At 39.4% G+C, this 13,386-nt stretch overlaps 1 long non-coding RNA gene across 1 annotated transcript in view; it reads right to left on the bottom strand.

Annotated features, from left to right (window-relative positions):
- Nucleotides 1-11,774, bottom strand: part of LOC146439281 (uncharacterized) — a 53,866-nt gene extending 42,092 nt beyond the window's left edge. Inside the window, exons 1-4 of the long non-coding RNA XR_014851236.1 lie at nt 11,538-11,774; nt 6,082-6,185; nt 4,540-4,847; nt 2,927-3,043 (exon numbers count right to left, since the gene is read on the bottom strand). This is a non-coding gene — a long non-coding RNA (uncharacterized LOC146439281). The remainder of the gene's footprint in view (nt 1-2,926; nt 3,044-4,539; nt 4,848-6,081; nt 6,186-11,537) is intronic.
- Nucleotides 11,775-13,386: the final 1,612 nt, after the last annotated feature.

Genomic DNA, 13,386 nt, shown 5'->3' with positions numbered 1-13,386 from the left:
ATCTGTTTTGATACCTTTCTAGCACACAAATTTCAGATGAACCATGGGTATGTAAATAAATATATGTCCTCGGTGACTCTCTCACAGGCTTCATTGCATATTTACTTGCAAAACACAAAGCTGGCCCAGAATATTTCTGAAACATTTTGTTAAAACAGTGGAGGTCTTTTTTGCTGTGAAAGCACACACAAAATCTGCTGCATGCTGGCTGCCCACAGTGCTATTTTGCTATTTTGACTTCAAAGCAGCCACCTTTCAAAAGATGAGTTAGTTGGGCTCACAGGAAGAAAAATACTTTTACTAAGGAAAGAGATACCCCATCTAAGGAAGCCTGAGGGACATATGTTCACCGAGTGGAAAAAAAAATAATCTAGCTTCACTTGAGAAAATTAGTGAGTGTGGTGCTCTGCTCCATAGCATTGCTGTGTTTATGAAGATCTTTTCACGCAATGGCCACAGCACAAGGCTTAAAAGGAGTAGATGCAAAATTATTTTGATTTTAGCATGCTGTCTTTCACACACTTATTTTTTCAGTCAAGCTTGATTCACAGCCACTCAGAGGTATCACATGAGATCAGGCAAGGGAAGAAAGCTCCTAGCATTCCCCCATTTTCCTTTCCATGGGGCACATGGCAAGGAGTGGCACTCTTTCTTTTCAACAGATTACACCAAACTTGGCTGTTATTACAGCTCCACCACTGAGCATATGCTTCATTTCCTGTGCATCCGCAGCATACCAGGGTCTAGCAGGGCTGAGCGATACAGCCTGCAGGATTTTCTCACATACCAAGACAAAAAGGAACCACGTAAGTTGTCCAACAGATGTCTGCTGTTAAGATATGTTTTTAATCACAGAAGGACAAATCTAATAAACTGAGAACCTTTATTATGCATTTCAAGCTGTTGTCTCTGGTGCCTACAATGGCACTGTGCATCAGTTGGGTTTTTACCTCACAGCAGTGATTTAGAAAAGAGACAAAATGAGTATCCAGAAGTCCCTGATATTCTTCTCATTAATATTTAGTTGGTTTAGAAACAGGATAAACTAAAATTCATGTGAAAGAACATATATATATGCCATATTGGATTAATAAAATTAATTTCCTAGACTTCTGAATCCCCTTAACTTTCATTGATGTGCCTCTCTCTAACAAATTTAAACATTTTTTTATTGCAAGCTCACCTGCAGAGAATGAATCCATGCTTGAGTTTTAGACTACTCTGTCTTGTTTGTTTGCCAAAATAAAAGTAAATAATACTAGAAAAAATAATATCTGCTTGAGGCAACTTGTTCGTAGCATTATTGATTGAACATGACACCTCAGAGAAGGCAGTATGTGAAGAACTTGGCTTTTAGTCATAAATATAAAACTGTATTCTACATTGGAATCTGCCAGACACATCAGTAAGTTACTGCAGAAGCGTGTCATTGGGGAAAGAATTTTCAACATCATGCATTATCAGAGCAAAAAAAGGCTATGTAGGGAGAAAAACATATCATTAAGGAAAGAAATTGTCATGTTATGCATCATCGGATCAATAAAAGTGAAGGTATACTCAGGCTTTACTCTGTGACTCAAAAAGAGTGTTTTTTAATAAGGTGGTCTTTGTACTTTAGAAACTCAATAATTATTTCAATTATTCTTAACTCAGCTTTCTTCTCATTTTTACTTAAAACATGAACCTTTTCTATGCAAAAAGTACCTGAGTTTTTCCAAACAGACACATGGTCATTTTTCATATCCACCACTTCTTTTCACTGCAACTGGAAAGGACAAACTATTTCTGTAAACTGGAAAAGGAGTTTGCTATGATAACATGAAGACAGCACTGACACCAACGTGATACCAAAGAATTTTTTAGCAAGGTGGTTTTCTCACATTTTTAATCATAAATTAGAACTGTGAGAGGGTGGCACTGTTAGCAAATAGATTCTATCTGTTAAACTTTACTTTTAAATGTTTTAGGCTCTACACAATCCCTAAGCAGAAGACCAAAAGCAAACAGTAGAGGGAAGTGCTACTGACCACAGAAGTCCCACAGAAGCAAAATATCCACACATTTAAAAAACTAGTTATAAACAGCCCTGCATTTGGGTCACACAGAGCATATTTCAGGAACTGTGATTCTAGTGCAGTTTAGTACATATTTCACAAAAAAATTTTGCAAACAGAAATCATTATATGTTCATCATTTGTAAGTTAGTTCTGCACGCTGAATAATGGATTTCTGTAGCCATTGCCCTCTTATGGCCAAAAGGAATTCTATCCTACTGCTGCTTTATTTTCTAAGTGGCAATTCATTGCTGAAATAATAAGTGGCCCATAATGGTAATGGAGCATCATAAGAACTAAATTTTCCAATGTGTGGGTACTCCAAGTTTGGTAACTTACTACAAATGCTCCACAAAACTACATGAATTTTCATTTAAAAGACTCCATGATGCTACTAGTATTTTCACAAATTTCAAACTTTTCACAGACTACCACTACACTGTGGCATCCCCCAAAAAAAGGCTAAACTTTCCACTGCATGCTATAGTCTCCTTTATATTTTTGAATTTGTGAGGTTTATTCTTAACTGAATATTTTGCTTCAGCCTTGGACCAACTGAACAATTCCACACTTTCTCTCGAAAAGAAAAAAAAAAAAGTATGTTAATTTTGAATTTCAGTTCCCTTGGTAGTGTACCAACACTGACACCCTGATGCTGCAGGGGAGGTGGAGAGAGGAAAGATGATTGCTTCAATTCAAACCGTGTGACAGTCTCTAGCTGCACTGGTGCCTCTCATTCTGTTCAGCAGCCTGATTTCAGAAGACTGTTTGAAGAAGTAATGCAATCCATTTGCTCAGTTTCTCCATAAGGAGAGCTGACAGCCCTGGGCTGCACTAGCTGTACATAACACTGGTGATGAAGCTTTACTCACAGCAATGTTATCACAGCGGAGGGGGCAGTGAACCTTGTTTTTCAGCAGCTCCATGCTCTTGAATTCATTGTTTTTCTTCCCTTGCACGTGTTCCTTCCTTGGGGAAGTGTGAGCAGCCTGCCAAAACAATGACAGAACATGAAGAGTACAAGGGCAGCCAGCCCAACACTGCTGGCAAAGATGTGACAGCCATGGTGGCACCTGAGGGCCACCAGGGCTGTTCCAGCAGGTGAGCTGGAGGAGTGACAGCCATGTTTCAGCACCCACATTACCACCATTGCCTGTTTGCCTGTTTGTATTTTTCTTTCCCATGTTCAGGTTCTCACATTAAAGCCAAGGGAGCAGATTTAAATTTGAGCAGGAACATGAAACAGAGTTAAAAGGTAAGGACCTGCACCTTAGCAACACATGCAGGAACATTGCCCATCAATTGGGCAGACCCTGAGTTTTTTCAAGACCAGACAGGCACCAAGCTAGGAGTTGGTGTGCATGTACAGACCACTAGGTAAGAGCAGACCTGACACAACTGCTCAGCAGTGTGAGAGCAGAACAAACGGACAGGGGGAAGATTTTGTGTATAGCTCCTCTTGCAAGCCAGGAAAAACCACAAAAGACAAAGATTTGTCTCCCTCTCCAGTGGTGACATAATTTGAGGAACCTCTCTAGCTCCTTAATATTGTGTGTTTATTTTCTCCTGTTATAGGACTTTATTTTGAAAAAGATCTATTTCCTAACTTGGCGATGTGCTACTTTACAGCCTACACTCACCCAAACAAGCTTTTGTTGAAGCAATATTATTATATGAGAATTCACAAGTGTTGCTATGAAATAATAGTCTGGTAAAGAATGGTGAATTAATTCTAATGAGAAACTAGAAGTGTTTTAGAGGTTTATATAGTAGTATGTTCTGCCTTTGATATTTGCAATCTAGCATTTCATTGGACACTGCAAAATACAGAAATGGGCTGTCCTGTCATTTACAATTTAGTTTTCCTGTTCCACTGAACTGCAGTATTTCTACTGTCTCTGTATAGTGCTTTTTGATTATGCAAAATCACATTTATCTGGAAATACTTTTTGTTATCCAAATAATTTAGATAAACTGCAATAACACCAGCAATCCCTAAACGTTTCCAGAGAACATGTTGAATACTTCTCACTATTCAAGAAACAAGGTTGCATGTCTGGTTCAATAAGACCCCAGGCTTACGGGCTGCCATCTGCCCACCACAACACTTCATCTGGCACATCACCACTTACTAGTCACACAAACTAATTCAGTGCTTGTTGGCTGCTCTCACCATCTTTCCCCTCACCCTCTGTGTGACAATGTGCCTCAGATTTGTGCCTCAAACTGTGCATGTGCCAGCCAGCCCTGCTGTCCATGCAGCAAAGAGCTCCTTTGTGATCAAAAGGCAGGTCTGCAGATGGCTCCAAGTGACAGTGGAGGTTAGGCTCCAGTGACACATCCTACAGATATGGGTACTCCCAGGATTCATGCAAAAACAGCTTTGTTCAAACCTGTAGGCAAAATTGTTTTCCCTGAAAAATCCTGTTTGCTTTGAAACTGTTTTGATAGTTTGAGCAAGGAGCTCAAGAATGTGTGTAAATACCTGTAGGGAGGACACAAAGGAGATGGAGCCAGGGTGGTTCCAGTTGTGCCCAGTTAAGGACAGGAGGCCATGGGCACAAACAAACACAGGAGGCTCCCAGTGAACATCAGGAAACACCTTTGTACTGCGAGGGTGACAGAGCACTGGCACAGGGTGCCCAGAAAAGTTGTGGATCCTCCCTCATCGGAGATACTTGGAAGCCTTGTGGACATGGTCCTGGCAGCTGGCTCTGGGTGACTCTGCTTGAGCAGGGAAGTGGGACCAGATGACCTCCACAGGTCCCTTCCAGCCTCAATCCCTCTGTGAATCTGCAATGGGAATTTGAAGGAAACTCTAAGTCCATTCTTAAATCCACCCAAGACACATACAAACTTCACAAAGAATTTGTGTACAATCTTGATGCCCATTGATTGCCTACCTAAACCAGGAGTGACTGACTACAAACAAACTAAACAAACTGACTGACTACATCCCACAATAAGTTCTTTTAGAAGAGCACATAAGAAAAGGTAAAAAAAAGCCCTGTTTAGGCTCTTGAGGCTTAGTTCAAGTGCTCAGTTTATGAATGATGTTGCACAGACATAAATTATGTCTTTCTGCTCACAAGTGAGTGGAGAGACACAGAGGTTACACACACTGAGGCTTTGCTTTCATCATGGAGCAAAGGGTTGTGTTTTACCACGTACTGTGCACTTCAGCTCAGTGATGCTTTGCTGCTAGAAAAATCACAAGGAGGAGGCACCATAGAAGGCTTTACCTAGCTGGCAATAAAAATTACATTTATATTGTCTCCATCAATATGCAGTGCAGATAGTAAAGATTCAGTGGCCAACAATTAGTTGTGGGATGCATTTTAAGTAGTGCAGAGCAAATTTACATCCTGCTTTAGGATGGCTGCATAACAAAACAGTAAAACCTGCTGTGAAAATAAGCTGAGAATTAACCTTTTGCCAAGCCCCAGCTATGATGTCCTTATAAATTAGCGTCATCACTTTTGAGACTTGGCTGGCTTTCTGTGACTTTCTGAGCAAGAGAGATCATACACCCACCTGCTCTCCTGTGTCATGTACTGTATGAGAAACAAGTCTCAGATTACTGATGCTCCCTGGCTCCCCATCAGTGATTCTGATGTAGAAAGATTCAAGTATGCCCTGGTTACTTGCACTGTCTGCAAGAAGTCTCACCTTAGCTAGATATACTAATGAAACTATTGTTTTGAAAACTGCTACTTTGAACAACTTCAAATTTCCAGAGTTTTAAAAATAGACCAAATATTATGACTTTAAATCCTACTGTAACTCAGACTAGGGGAACCTCATTGTCTCCAGAGTTACTACTAATTAGTAATAGTGTTAGAGGAAAGACTAGTTTCTAGCTATAATTTGAAAATGTCTCTATTGTTAGGAAACATCAGAAAGCTGATCTGAAGGGTAGATTTTTTTTTTTTAATCCAGATTTGTCCCATGAAAAGATTTGCACACATTTGTCCCACTAACACTTTGATGGAGCAATTCAGACATTGCAACAGTAATGTTTTTTGACCTTTTAATCAATTCCATTTTGCAACTACTCCATCTGAGAACCACAAAGGATATTTACAGGACTCATTCTCTGAAGTCGATGGAAACTTTCTGTCAAATAACCATCTGCAGAGAGAGAGAAAACACATAATGACAGGATAAGTTTGTGAAGAATCTGAATGCATTGAAAAAATAAATCTGGACCTGAAAGCAGATGAATCAGAACAAAGGGACCCAAGAAAAATGTAAGGCAGCAATTAGGGCCAGAAAATTAAAAATACTGAGGAATTTAATCAAACAGGACAGTCTAATCAATGAAAAGCATGCCACTTGCTCTCTGGGTAATTGCATCCCTCCCCTTTTGGGGTTGGGGTGGTTTTTTGTTGGGTTTTTTTGTGGTGGTGGAAGTAACAGACCATATTTAAGATAATTGCACTCCTATAAAACTCAGAAGCCTAGGACTACCATAATTTTCATATTTGTCACATGGGTCTTCATTCTTATTCCCCTGAAGTCAACAGCTGCTGACAGTCATTTCAGCAGATGCAGGGAAAAGTGGACTTCTAGCACAAACAGCACTATGATCTGTTGTTTTATTGCCTTTCCCTAGAAGAAAGAATTGTCTGATGTCACAGACACCTGAGCAGTTCTCCCCAGCAGTGTGGGCTCAGATGCTGTGCACACACATCTCCTGTGCCCCACGCCCCAGCTCAGCCTGCTGTGACTGTCATGTACTCAAAAGTGGTGAGGAGACAAAAGTTAGGTATAAATCTTAAAGACAAGCTAGAAAGAAACATTTAAATCCTTTCATTAAACAACCACATCACTGGCTGCTATTTGCCAGTTCTTTATCTCCAGTGCTTTTATCCAGAGAGATTGATTTAGTCCCTTAGAAATATTCCTGATCTCACATCTGAACCAGCATTTAAAGGTGTAATTTTTAATCAAGTTATTTAGTATAATCCAATGAAACTTAAATGCAAAAATTATAATTTCATTTCTGTTTATATCTGCAGTTCCCAGCACTACAGCCTTTGGGGGAAAACAGATTTATGTTCTGTAAATACATCTTACACATTTAATTGTTTTCTCATGTGCTAATAAATTATTTTAATTCAAGAACTTCTGTAGTGACACAACCACTCAAGGACAAACTGTATCAGTACAAGAGCAATATTTTGTGCAGCCTTTAGGATTTCAGGTCCAGTAGTTAGAAAGAGCTGTAGTTGTTATAAACCCCAGCACACACACAGTCCTGAGCACACTGGGCCAGCCTCACTGTACAACAACATCCAGATCTCCATGCCTGTGATCAAACACTCCAACAGACAATCAAGTACTAATAACAGGGATACTGTTTGGACTTACCATATTTTCCTAGCTAGCAGACTAATGCCATTTTTCTGATGGAAGATTATAGAGATTTAATTAAAGCTACCATGTTTTAATAATGGACTTATTTAACACAGAAGCTGCTTTGGTAAAGGACAGTCATCCTAAATGCCAGTCTGTGTCTGGGACCTTTATAAAGTTCTTTTGTACTTAATACTTGTAGCCAAAACAACAATCAGGCCTTTGTTAATAATGTCCCTGCAACAGAAGAATAGCAGTGAAACCGTAGAAGTTAACTCTTTCATTCTATACACTGTTATTGATTCCAAATTCAAAGCTTCTTTTTTCAGCTATGGTAAAATAACCTTTGGTGGACCCTTACCCTCACAGAAAGCAGTCAGGATCTGACCTTCTAAGCCAATATTTGAGTAATCAGTCCCAGACTGTTTGCAGGACTAACCAAAATAGGCTAGAGAGGGAAAATTACTACTGGCTATCTTAATTTTGAGAAATACCTGTCTTAACAACAGTACTATATCCTATAATCAATATATTGATAGGTAATTAGAAATCAGTTTGTGTAAGACTAAATCTTGAATAAGACAAAAATAACATTGGGATAAAAATATGCTGAAAGTTAGGATTCAAAAATTTACATCTACAAATTTACATCTACAACTACCTGGAGACTGACATACATACAAAAGATTTCAACATCTAGAAACTCCTCATATTTCCTACAGACTTTCTAAAGTCTGCTTGCCCTAGAATGTAGAACATTGTGCAATACCACTAAGTGAAATCTAAAAGCAGTTTCAATCTCTGCTTCCTATCAATCATTAATTGGTTTTCCTTCAGTTTATCTTTATTTATTTATCTTTGTCTTCTCTTTTCATTGGTCTCCCAATCTCTTTCATTTTCCCACCAAAAATGGAGAAGATTAATTTTATTTTAAATCTACTTTTTAATAGAAAATTGCTTCTCCCTGCTATTCATTCTGTTCCATTGACCTGTTCACATCCTGATAGTCTGACAATATAGTTATTCCCATACACTTCCCTCATCTGGGATTGTGTTTCCAATAAGTCTCCCAAAAGCACTGTAATATTTACTAGCACACATTTTGGCACACATGAAATGTGTGATTGTATTTATATTCATGTCTTTTGCACACACGCATCTACACAGACCTTGAAAAATATTGCAAGTGTTTTTCCTAAGCTTTTTAACAATTTGACCCTCTTGGGGTTGCCTGCTTTAAATCCCAGTATGGCTCTTTTTTCATCCATATCATTATAAAAACAGCACAGGAATCTTAAAATAGCCAGATGCAAAACCCACCAACCAAAACCTTCTTCGTGTTAGATGGAAGAAAAGGCTTGAGATTAGATAGATGATAGATAGATAGGTAGATAGATAGATAGATAGATAGATAGATAGATAGATAGATGATAGATAGATAGATAGATAGATAGATGATAGACACATTCTGAATTACATCTTAACTAACTTTTATTAGCATTCCTATCAGCAGTATGATAAATTACCTTGAAAAAAAGCAAGGTGATTTAGTCTCCAGGGTATTTATAGACATCACTAATATTAACAATTCTTTTAGACAAACTTTTTTTGAAATTACTCTCAAAGACGGCCATATTATATGTAGGATTAAGGTGAGGAATGCACGAAGAGCAAAATGGGACAATAAAATTATGCCAGCTGTTTAAAATAAAAGAGAAATTTCAAGTTAAACTGAAGCTCCAGTCTGAGGACTGTCTGTTCAGTCATTCTTCCTTAGATTTCAGAACAGCAGCTCTTCACAGATAGGTGGTATACAGGCTTTAATAGCTAGAAACACATAGAAGAATGGTATGCAAAATAAAAGTCAATCTCAGTGGATGCTACAATGTAAATTTTAAAAAGTACATATTTCACAGCAGCTTTTAAAGCTTTCCCAATACAAAGAGAATGTGGAGACTCAATTACAAGACATGACAAAAGAAAGGCAGCTTTAATGAACAAGCTTAAAATCAAATTCTTAACTCATCTGACAGGTTACTGCATCCCTTGTAGGACTCTGGATGAGCAGACACCCAGAGTGGGTAATTTGGTTCGGTAACTCTTTTGAAAACATGGACAAAACATAAAATAAAAATAATGATGTATCCTTTTAAAAAACAGAGCTGCCTGCATACAGACATTGATGCCAAATTATATAACAGACACTCACAGAATAGCAGAACAAACCCATTTGGAAAGCACAGCAAAATGGTACTAAATTGTGCAAAGCAATTAGAACTGAACCTTTGCATTCTTTTCAGATTACTGAACCATGCATGGCTGTTCAATTTTTTTCAATTACAACATTGTGCAGAGCTATATATTTTGAAGTGCTTCTCTAGGATCTAATATATAGTTCAACCAGGGTGGTATCCACAGTGTCACCACCAAGGGCAAATGGATAAAGTTACCAGAGGGAATTATTCTTTTGTGGCAGGTTGATTTAGTCTTTTTAAATGACAGCAGCTGAACAATCAACTCTTATTTGTTTCTGTTACTAATAGGGAAGTGTTAGGCAGGTCAGCCTTGCAGTAAAGATTTTCTGTGAGAAGAAACTGCCAGTCTTGATAACAGAATTACAATATTGGTAATAGTAAATAGAGAGACCAAGCAGTCCCTGAAGGTGTTTGAATCCATCATTGAAAGTAATCTATCTCCTGTGTTTAGGGGCATTGCTTTATTCAGCAAAACCAATACTTCTTTTCCTTACAGTTAATTGACTCTAATAATACTTTTAAATAGAGATTGAGATTTGAGAACAGAAAGGCACTTCAAAAACCAAGGGATTTGTAGTAAGTGGATGTAGCACTAAAAATGAACCATAATAGCCGGAGATTTGAGAGAAAAAACTTACCTCTATTGAGATATTTTGAAAACAACCATAGTGCTGCAATGCAATGCCCTGCCTCTGGGACAGCAAATATCAACTGGAAAAAATAAAACTAAATTAAACTCTCAGTAGGATAATCACAAACAGATCATCAAGACAGTGGTTGCCAGTTCATCAGCAGCTTGGGGTGAACCTTAACTCTGACTGAACTTACTGTAACCTGGAAATTCCCAGTCCCGAAGGCTGCGGTTGCTCCACAGGGGCGTTGAGGCCAGCTGTGCTCTGTGCCCTGTGCTGCAGGAGGGAGGGAAGGAGGGAGGCAGGGAGGGAGGAAATCCAGCTGCTCTGCTGTGGTCTCACATGCCTCATCCCTTTGGGCATGGATTGGGCTGTGGCTCCCACCAACAGGCACTGGAGTGAGTGTTGGGCAATGTTTCTGTGTGGGAGCACTGTGGTGCCAGCAGAAGCTCTTCAGGTGAAACCAAGCTCATGGAAGAGCCTAACAGACCTGCTCAGCTCTCAGGAGCAGTGCTCTGAGCAAGGCTGGACCTCAGAGAACCTCACCCCATGCTAGCAACTTAAGTCAAATCACTCAATTTCCCTGGCCAGTGGAACCCAAATTTGTCACCGTGACACCACAGTCTGGCTCCGTGATCTGTGAGGAACACACCTACCAGCCAAGGCAGTCCTCTAGAGACAAACCCTTTCCTCAGACCACTTCCTACCCTGCAGGGAACGTTCTTATTACCTGAAAAATTAGTTCAAAGGCTACGGTAGGGTAAGTGCCCTGTATTTTCTGCAAACATACCTTCTTCGTGTGGTTGACATAGTTTTGGTCTAGCAAAATATGCTTTTTCCCCAAAATGCAATTACAAATTTTGCCATCATCAACTTTTTACCCATATATGCATCCCAAGAAACCCTTCTTTGTAAAGCTTGTGTTTACATTTCACCTGTTGCTGCCTCCAGCCTTTCCTGAAATCCCAGTCTCTTGATCCCATCACCACACTGCACACCTAAACTGCCCCGCAAATAACCACAGCCACACTAAACACATAGTGGTGTTTCTCAACCTGTGTTCTGCTTTGTTTAGAAGTTTTGTACCTACTTCAGACTCAGAGGAGGCTCCTGCATCATGTTTTATGCAGCTACACAATTTGGCTGAATAGCAGCTCTTGGTTCTGTATTCCCAGAATCTCCCTGCCCTGGCTACACCCCCAGCCAGCAGTCAGCAAACTGTTTCCAGATTAATTTACCTGCTTCCCTAGTGTTCAGTGCTTCCCCAAGGAACTCCCCTTGTTTAGTGGCACTTTTATCACTCCCCCTCCTGCCTGCTGTGCACTCTCCATGAACATTTCCAAAATCTCTCAGAGTGATGGTAGTTTCTCCAGTTCCTTCCCCTCCTTCCAAAGGTCTGGCATCACTGGGACTCAAGATTGCCAAAAAAACAGATGACAAGCTTTGGGCTTCACCTGCCTTGGGGTTTCCTGCCTTTTCTTTGTAAGAATTTAGATTCACCAAAATATCCACATAGACATCCTGGTTTTTCTTCAGAAATTTCCTTCTGATGTGTGCCCAGCAAAGCCTGAATATGCTTCCCTTAGACCTCTTTTAGATTCCTATTTCTCTCTCAGCTTTTTCTCCTCAATATCAATGTGGATACCCCCTGCAATTGCAAAGGAGATACTGTCAGAGGTTCTGCTTCATTCCAAAGAGCAGTTTCTAACTGACTGCAAACCAAGTTTGCCCATTACACGATAGGCTGTAGCAAAGGCCACCATTCCCTGTGACCACCAAATGTTCTAACCACCACAGTGACTAACAGGGAGAGGCCCTTTCCCTTTCCTGCCTTTTGAGGATAAATGTTCCCTGCTCACATAAGACATCCCCATGTTGTGTGTGTCATTCCATGCAGGGTTGGTTGGAACCTGGTGAGAAGAAATGATGCAGACATTTAGCTAGAAGTGATACATTCCATACACATATTTCTGAACTGTGTGCACAGAATCTGCTCTGTTCCAGCATCTTCTTTTTTATTCTTTTTATTATTTTAGGTGTTTTTAAAATAAAGCCTTAACTGGAGGCTCAAATACATGACATTTCAGTGAATCACTTGTCCTGCCCAGAACTTGAAGGATTGCATCAGGCTGGAGAGTGCAGGATTATATTGGGTTAAAGAAGGATTTTTTGAAAAACAGTTGTACTTAAATGGCTGGATAAAGAGAACTGTAAGAAACCTGCAGTACTCAAATCCATTTTAAGAGCCTGGCCTTACTGGACAGACTTGATTAAGAGGGGTTTTAGAGGTATAATGGACAGAGCTCAGTTATAACAAACAGCACAAGCAGCAGAGGCTGATCAGAGATGGCCAAAAACAGTGATCCACCATTCCCTGTCTGCTGAAAGGAGTGGCACCATTTCTACTTAATGGTTGTAAATAAACTGGCCAAAGTGAAAGAAAACAAAAGCCAAAGGCGAAAGGGTGGGATGAAAATAAGATATAAATTGTGAGAAAGATTGAGTACAGGAGATTTTATTGCTTGTTAATGGATATAACAAACCCAAATATGTGACAGACTAGAACATACCTGATGCTTAATTGTAAATCCATGTACTTTCCAAAGGCTAGGGAAAGCCAGTGTAGATGTATAACACTATTGTAGTTTTGCCTTTTAAAGCAATTAAGTTGCTCCATGAAGAAATGTTAACCCTGGACAACTAAATTTATACAGAGAAAAGGGTGTCAGTTTGGGGGCTGAATTTACTGCAGTCTCCTAAAGGGAAGATCTCTGAAACCAAACCAAATTTAAGTATTTCTGTCATGTTAAAGTACTTTACAAGGTGTTACCATATCCAACTGAAGTCCACACACAAATGATATCATTTGCAGCAACACTTAAAGGAAAAAAAAAACCAAGAAATTGTTTAAGAGGCATTTTATGATAGTTTACGTATCGAAATGCAGATGACAATAATCCACTGTAATTGCTGCATGCTTTTCTGAAATTCTCAAGTGTCAGTAAAACACTGAACAAGGTGTGATTCCTAGAGAAGGAATCACAAGGCAAGCTCAGGAGTAACTTTACAATGCATTAATTATCAGCT

The sequence above is a fragment of the Lichenostomus cassidix genome, chromosome 3, assembly GCF_008360975.1.
Source record: "Lichenostomus cassidix isolate B80296 chromosome 3, HeHo_3.0, whole genome shotgun sequence".
Taxonomy (NCBI): Eukaryota; Metazoa; Chordata; class Aves; order Passeriformes; family Meliphagidae; genus Lichenostomus; species Lichenostomus cassidix.
Note: the sequence above shows the minus strand (reverse complement) of the source record. Positions and strands in the feature narration are given on the sequence as shown.